Here is an 8908-nt window from a genome sequence, read left to right on the forward strand (position 1 = left end):
ATACTCACTTAAATTTGGTAGCATTTCTAACCTGAAATAATCACAATATAGTAAGAAAGAGGATCACTGAAGTCATGAACAAGGCTCTGGATTTCTATTGTTGATGCCAGTGTATTTGAAACAAACATTATCGTATTAAATCATAAACATGTTTAACCAATTTGGCTAGCATTTAGACATAATAGATTGGAGCCAAATACTAGGAGTGCTGTTTCTAGGTTGTAACTCTTCTCCTTCCCACTACAGCCCATGGGCCCACCAGTAATGTCCCCAGGGTTCAGGAAGCCTTCAGAAACAGCACTAAGTAGTAAATCAGGGTCTACAGAGGAAGAAGGAAATCACTGGATCCTTCCAACTCTTGTCCTCTGACTTGAGAAAATGAGTGTTGGATCCAACCCAATGAAACTCAAGGTTAAAACAACCAAACAGCTAATTTCAGAAGAAAATAAAATTGACCATTGGAATTCATGAACTGGGGTTGTGATAATGGACACTGGCATAACAAAAACACAAGAAATAATAGAAAAGAGTCCAGTGGCACCTTAAAGACTAGCAAAATTTGTTGTAGGCTATGAGCTTTTGTGAGTCACTGTTCACTTCTTCAGATACAGTGAGCAGTGACTCATGAAACCTCATACCCTACAATAAATTTTGTTCGTCTTTTCTACTGCTATAGACAGACTTAACATTTCTACAAGAAATAATGAAAGACTGAAATGTTGTTGGCTTTTATTTGGATGGTGGGAGCATTGTTATTTCTGTTTTATGAAGGGGAGGCTAAAGCTAACAGAAACTGGTTGCAAGAATATCTGAGAAAGACATGAATGATCTAGAGTCGGAAACAGACAACCTAGTAATTTGCTGAATACTTCAGCCAGATCGTGGGATCAGACTTCTATATTTCTCCACCAAAGCTGGAATGTATTTCACAGGCTTAGACATGAGAAGTATACACTGCCAGTAACCAATTTAGGGAATCTTTCATCTCACTGAGTGCACCGAGGATCTCTGTTGCTTCTGTTTGTGAATATTGTGAAAATTGTTTATTCACAATAAATCAGTACAACTGAGTCTCAACAAGAAGTATAATTCAGTACAGTTAGAAAAAACAGATTGGTAGAGCTGAGTCTCAGTGCGAAAGGCAGACTATAAATTAAACAAATAAACCATGCTTACCTTTGACTTTACCAGACTTTACCATCCCTTACCTTTGACTTTAGCAGAGGTTTCTGGGACTTTCAAGTTACTTTGTATGAGTGTAAAATACACCTCTGCAGCAAACATAAAAAGAAAGGAACAAAACAGTTTGTTTCAGGTTGTGTATGCAATGAAGTATGGAAGTAGATCTTGGCCTCACTCATGGTCCCAGTCTCATATACAACTTCATAGTTAACTGGAGCTTACACACTTGAAGGGTGGGCCATGCTTATGTGGAGGATACATGAGACTGAGACTAGCCTGTTTCATATAAGTAGTGAATGGGGGTACAGGAATCAGGACTGTACCTGTTAGCCTCCCTTCCAGCCTCCCTCCATGCATCCAATCCCAAAGTTTCCATGTGAGCATCATTGTTACATATACAGGCTCACTTTCTCAGACCTTTGGATGAACTCATGGAAGCTGAGGGGAGAGCAAGCAGGCACAATTCCATTCTCCTCCTTCATACATTTATTGTCCTGAACAGATTTGTGGTCCTCCATTCTCTTGCATGTACATCGACATGTGGGGGTGGTATGTATATCAATCCCAAATTCAGCCTGACTATATTCAGTTTATCACAGACATGGAATATAACACAAGCCATTACTACTACTACTACTTTTTTTTTTGTACTACAGCCCAAAGCTGGCTCTTTGTCCTTGCCACATACAGTGACTTTGTTTTTTTACGCACACACCCTTGCAAAGCTGTCAGATGGTACCAATTTGCATCTGCTGTTGATGTGAGCCAGTTTTGAACTTTTAATGCAAACAATATTTGAATTGGGGAGGCAAACACTTTGTTCGCTAGAGAAACTTCAAAGGATTTCCAAAACAACTGCATGCTTGATAAAGAAACATAAAACAAAAAAGATAAACAATGCTGGAAAGTGAAAGCCAAACAAATAACAACAGTAACACCAAAAAACCCCTACACAATTATTGTATAGAGAACAGAAGGTGAACGCAGTGTGGAGAACTCATTATCGTGCCTAAGAATTGCTTTTCAAATGGAAAGATTTTTTAAATGCTGTACAATAGGAACATTAGAATAATTAGAGAAGCTGGGAGCCCAGCAAGTGTGAGAGGCACAGTCAACGGGCTTGATGCCTAGCTTGACTCTTATGGTAAGCTTTAAGCATTTTGTATCTTTCTGCCAAGGAACTCTGGAAGACGTGGCAGGATTGTGCAGGAATGGGAAGGATTTCTGCCTATTTCCCTTCTCAGTGTAGTAATTTGTGTTGTATCCTACTCTGTGTCTGAGGATCCTCAGCCCTCAGTTACTGCTTTTAAGGCAATCGGAGAATTTACAGGAGGAAGGGAGAACAATCTATTCCATTAACTCGTTTCCTTTCATTGGATCTAACCCTAAATTTCTAGCTTGGCATGTTTGAAAAGGAAGTCCATTTCTGTTGAAACTATTGCTAGGTTGTATACGTTCCCCTACTTTTGATAAAGCTTAATAGTGTAACTGTGTACACACCTTACCACACAAAAAGCAGCTATTATTTTCTGAATGGACTATTTTAACAATCCATTCAAATTTGGTTTTAATTTTAACTGCTGAGCTTGGCAGATGGTTTGAACAAAAACAAGCAAAAGCAGTCATTAAAATGCAAGTTTATCTGCTTGGACTTTTAATTGGTTTGATTCCATATCCCTAATGGAGCATTCAGTCATGAGCTTTGGCAGGGTCATGTGCACAGCATTTGGAATAGTTTTGGGGACCATTACATGAGAACTGGTTTTCTGTGCAACATGCTATGGGAACGACTCATTAGCTGGACTCCTACAAATTTGCATGAGCACAAGATGTTCTATTGGAAGAAGCTTTAACTTACAATTCAACAAAAAGCCTCCAAATAAGTCAATGGCCTTGGGGAAAGGAAGCACACCAATCTACAATTTATGAACGTCTATAATTTGGGAATTCCCACTATAACTGAATCATTGAAACAACAATAAGTTGCCTGGCAAACTGAGTTACAAGACACTTAATGTATGGCATGTGTTAACAGGAGTCATTAGGAATGTACAGAAATTGTCACAATTAATGATAATCTCTCTTAAAAGTAATTTTATAATACCCTGGTGGTTGCTCCACTCCACTCCACTCCCCACGCACTGATTTCGCCAGGAACTCTGCTTGTCAGCCTCAATTGAATCTTTGACTTGGCATTGACTATAGAGGAAGACAGTGCAAATTAATAGGATCCAGTCTCTGAAAGGAGAAAGTATGACACACACTCCTCTTGCATGCCCTCGTAGCTCTCAGCCAGATAGGATCTTCATTTCATTCAATGATGGACATTCAAGTGGCAAATTGTGTAGGTGTGGAAACCCTGATATCTTGTCTGGAAATAAAAATCTGGCTATGAACAGCAGCACAACCACAGTACCTTCCACTCTCCCTCCATTTATTTTAGCATGGACTATTATAAATACATTTTATTATAATTCTTCATTCCTAATCTGAATAGCATGCTGATTTATAGAGGTGATGGGGATGGTGCCATCAAGTTACAGCCACCTTGTAGGGTTTTCAAGTCAAGAGACATTCAGACATGGTTTGCTATTTCCTGCCTCTGCATAACAACCCTAGAATTACTTGGTGGGCTCCCATCCAACCATTAATCAGGGATAACCCTGCTTAGCTTCTGAGATGTAATGAGGTCAGGCTACCCTGGGCAATCCAGGTTGGTGTGATTTATAGTAGGGGGTCAACAATTTCCTGAAGAAAATTAATATGTGATCCAACCAAACCATTTTCTCTTCCACACATAACAAAGGCATCACTAGTACTAATTCTGACTTCCCATTTTTTAAAAAAATAATAATCTGTTTTTCTGCAAACCAAAGATTTCCTCCAGGTTTGCAAAATTCTGAACTGTGGCAATGGCAGACCCCATTTTATAGCATTTTTTCAACTGTACTGGGCTGGGACCACCGTTGGCTCTGAGATATAAGGACACAATTTTAAGAAGAGGAGGAGGAGATTGGATTTATACCCCACCCTTCACTCAGAGCAGTTTACAATCTCCTTTCCCTTCCCCTCCCCACAACAGACACCCTGTGAGGTAGGTGGGGCTGAGAGAGCTCTTTTGAGGACTGCTCATGAGAGAACAGCTCTGAAAGAACTTATGACTGACCCAAGGTCACATCAGCAGCTGCATGTGGAGGAGTGGGGAATCAAACCCACGTCTCTAGGGTTCTCAGCTCTGGGTTGGGAAATACCTGGAAATTTGGAGGATGGAGCCTGAGGAGGGCAGGTTTTGGGGAGACAGGGACCTCAGTGGGGTACAATGCCATAAAGTCCACCTTCCAAAGCAGTCATATTCTCTGGGGGAACTCTGTTGCCTAGAGGTCAGTTTTAATCTCAGGAGATCTCCAGCTACCACCTGGAGGTTGGCAGCCCTACAGGTCTCTGTCAGATTTCACAGCCAACAACCAAGTACATGCTTATCAGAAAGGTTATACTTTATTGCAGAGCTATAGATGCAATAACAAAGTCACCGTTAAGAATGGCGTCACCCCTACCAGCATAATGGGATATAGGGTATTCGTATGCACCGCTCCCTTCCTTAGGCCAATTAGCCACATTCCCATGCATGGGAGGAGGAGCCCCAGGCTGTTAGAGCCAAAGCTGGGAACCAAAAGCGCTCCCACGGTTCCCTGAATCCCAGACACTACACACCACCTGCAAGGCCATAGATAAGCAAGTGTTACAGAAGCAAAGAAGGAATGCAGTGGTACTTGGTACACAGGGCAAGCAAGCATCCCACCCCCAACCATTATGGCAGCATAGCTGACATTCTGCCCTCTCAAAAATTCACTTCTCCCATCCACTCCGGGAGGTCTCCCGGTCATTCAATACTCCAATACGGAGAACAAGGAAGATCTTCCTTCGAAACGGCAAGACATTCCGGAGATCACCGTTAATATATATTTTTATATGATTATGTATATTATTTTTGTTCACTTTTCTATGATTGTTTAAAGACATATATTAAGCGTCACTTTCTCACAGTTTTTCTTGTGCTCCGTATTATCTCATTACTGTGCCAATCAATTGTTATTATACTCTCTACTCCAAGCCAACGCTGCCTCTGGTTTGGTTGCCTCCGGCCCCTTCCCCTTTGTTTTCAACAAGTCTGTCAGGGGCAAGCTGACCTGGGCGAAGTTGGGCAGAACATTTCTGTAAAAGTTCACGAACCCAAGGAAGGATTGTAACTGGCACCTGGTGCGGGGAACTCCCCAGCTCAACACATCCCGTACTTCCCCCGGGTCCATCTCCAAGCCCTTATCGGAGATCCGATACCCCAGAAAGTCAATGTGGGACTTGTGACACTCGCACTTAGATAGTTTCGCAAACAGTTTGTGCTTGTGCAACATGGTTAGAACTTCCCTCACCAATTTCACATGGGAGGGTAGGTCGGGGGAGTACAGCAAGATATCATCTAGGTAAACAAGCGCCCCCTTGAACAAATGCTTGTGATGAACAAATCAATAGATCAGATTCATGAAGACCCCCGGCGCCCCCTGAAGACTGAACGGCATCACACGATACTCAAACTGGCCCAGGGGTGTATTAAAGGCAGTCTTGTGTTCGTCCCCTTCCCTGATGCGGACCCGAAAGTAAGCATCGCGGAGATCCAACTTGGAGAAAATTTTCCCTTTGGCTGCTTCGACTAGTAAATCTTTGATCAAGGGCATGGGGTAAGCATTAGTCAAAGACACTAGGTTCAGTCCCCGGTAATCCATGCACAGCCTCAACCCCCCATCTTTCTTCTTCCGGAAGAGTACCGGGGGCGCAAAAGGGGAGGCGGCCGGCCTGGTTTTTATCGATAAATTTGCACAGTTCATCCTTCTCGGTCGGCCCCATCGCATAAATGCGCCCCTTGGGTAGTTTTTTGCCAGGCAATATTTCAATGCTGCAATTTGAGTGTCTATGGGGTGGATGCTCATTGGCTTCTTCCTCTTCGAACACCCTTGCCAAGTCACGGTACTCGGGGGGAATGGATTGTAGCTCCTCTTGAGCCAGACACACTCTAGGGGTTTCCACTACTGCCTGCTGGCCCCACTGCAGGTTCCACCGGTGCCCTTGACACCGAGGTGGGATGAACTGCACTTTCCCTTCATCCCACCGAATGTATGGATTATGTCCATGTAGCCAAGGGCCCCCCAACACCAGCAGAAATCTGGCGGCTGGGGTGATCACGAACGACCATTCCTCCCAGTGGTCCCCCGCCCCAACCCACAAAGGCACAGTTTCGTATTCACATGGCTCTTTCATAGTGGAACCATCCATCTGGGTGAAAATTAAAGGGTCTTCCAGCTTCACCACCTCTGCCTCCAGCCCTGTAACTAAGGAAGGGTTGATGAGTTCCCTCCCACACCCCGAGTCAATGAGTGCTCTTACATGGATATGCGTCCCAAGGGCTGGGTAAACTAGAGACACAGTCACAAAAAACAGGGGGGGAAGCTGCTCACCACTTTAGGTGCCTCCAGGATTGGGCCTTGCTGTTCCGCACCTCTCACAGCAGGACCTGGCCTTTTCCTGCCGGCTCGGGATCTTCCTCACTGGAGTCCTCTCCCAATTCCTCAGGGGCTGCCTGCAGTGCCTTGGCAAATTTCGGCTTCCCTGTCAACTTCCTCACCGGGGTGTCGAGGTGTGCTTTCACGGGATCGCTCAGCCCCTGCTTCCCTGGGCCCACTCCACTGCAGTCGGCTGCGAAATGGCCCCACTCCCCACACTTTAGGCATTGCCCTTGGCACATGCATTGCTCTCGAGTAGACTCAGCCAACCATGCCGGTTTCATCTTCTGCACTGGAGGGGTAGGCTTACCTCCCGCTGTCGCAATGTCCGGGCACAGGGTATTCAGGTGGGTTTCCGCACTCTCTGCCTCTTGCATCCATGCCGGTAGGGAGATTGGGTCCACCGCCCGTAGGACCATTTCCTGGATCTTGGGGTTCAGTCCTACCTGGTAAAACTCAGCCAGCACCGGATCTTGCCAATTTTGGACCTTTGCCACGTGCAACTTAAACTCCGAGGAGTATTCTCTCACCTATCTCTTCCCTTGCTTCAGGGTGCCCAGGAACGCTCTTGGTTTGGGCCCGGCATTCCGATCCTCAAACTGGGCACGCAACGCCCACATAAAAGCATCCAAATTCACCAGCTCCAAGCCCCTTGCGTTGTGCAATCCCACATACCAAGTCATGCGGCTACCTGTAAGTGGGTGGCCACCACATCCACTCGGCTGCTGTCATCCAGGAACAGGTGACCCGACCTTTCCACAAACTTCATCACTCAAACCACAAAGTAGGACAGTTCCTCAGGGTCTCCGTCGAACGTGACTTCGATCAGATCTTTCGGGCGATGTTGCACCGGACCTCTCGGGCTGCCTGGCTGTGGTGCTGGAGCCAGGGCCTCCCCTGGTCCCAGCCTTGGTACATCCTCAGGCCTGGGCGGTGGTGGGGGAGCCGGTGGGGCAGCAGGAACTACCGGTGCTGCCAGTGGGGCTTCCCTCTCTGCCCGGATGGCTTGGATCACCAACTGCGGGATCACTTGGATGACTTCTTCCAACTCCCGTTGCAATTGACGCCTCTCCTGATCTGCCACCTCCATTCTATGGGCCAGTTCCAGTCCCTCATCTGGGGACACATGCCCACTCCTCACCTTCGACCTCTCCGTCACCCATGCTCCCGGCGGTAGTTCTAAGGGGGCCCCGTAGGGGGGAAAACCTCCAGCTGAGGCAAACCCCAGGTTGAACCTGCTGTCTCTCCAGGGGCCCTGCGTGAGCATATAAGTCTCTGCCGTGGAGTCCAGGTTGAATTGGCTCCACCGGGAACTTGGCCGATACCCATGGCCGGGTAGCTGCTGCAGCCCAGAGGAGGTCAGGAACAAATGGGTCGACATCGTCTTGGGGACTGCTCCCGTTCCCTTCCGAGGTACGGTCACCAGTGGTATAGTGGTCACTGGTACCTTCGCCTGGGTAGTGGGGGTCTCCCCCCCAGTCATGGAGGGGACTGGGATCTCCTCCTTGGGGGGAACCTGTTTCTCCTCTTCGGAGGGAACCTGTTTCTCCTCTTCATCGTTCATCTTAGGTAGAGAGAGGCACGCAGATAGAGAATGAGGATTCTTAGATTCCACAGCCAACAACTGAGTACATGCTTATCAGAAAGGTTATACTTTATTGCAGAACTATAGATTCAGTAACAAAGTCACTGTTAAGAATGGCGTCACCCCTACAAGCATAATGGGATATAGGGAATTCGTATGCACTCCCCCTTCCTTAGGCCAATTAGCCACATTCCCGCGTGCGGGAGAAGGAGCCCCAGGCTGTTAGAGCCGAAGCTGGGAACCAAAAGCGCTCCCACGGTTCCCTGAATCCCAGACACTACACACCACCTGCAAGGCCATAGATAAGCAAGTGTTACAGAAGCAAAGAAGGAATGCAGCGGTACTTGGTACACAGGGCAAGCAGGCATCCCACCCCCAACCATTATGGCAGTATAGCTGACAGTCTCCCAGAGTAGAGTCTGTGCTCCTAACCACTACAACAAACTGGCTTTATTACATTCATTTTGACCATTATCATTTTAATGGACACCTGAAACTCAGTACTGGATGTTTGTATTTTGCTCTGAATTCCATGTTATTGAACAGAAGTCCAAATAACTTCATGGTATTTGGGTGGGGGGTGATTTTA

This window comes from Gekko japonicus, unplaced genomic scaffold (genome assembly GCF_001447785.1).
Source record: "Gekko japonicus isolate JY-2015 unplaced genomic scaffold, Gekko_japonicus_V1.1 scaffold1519, whole genome shotgun sequence".
NCBI lineage: Eukaryota > Metazoa > Chordata > Lepidosauria > Squamata > Gekkonidae > Gekko > Gekko japonicus.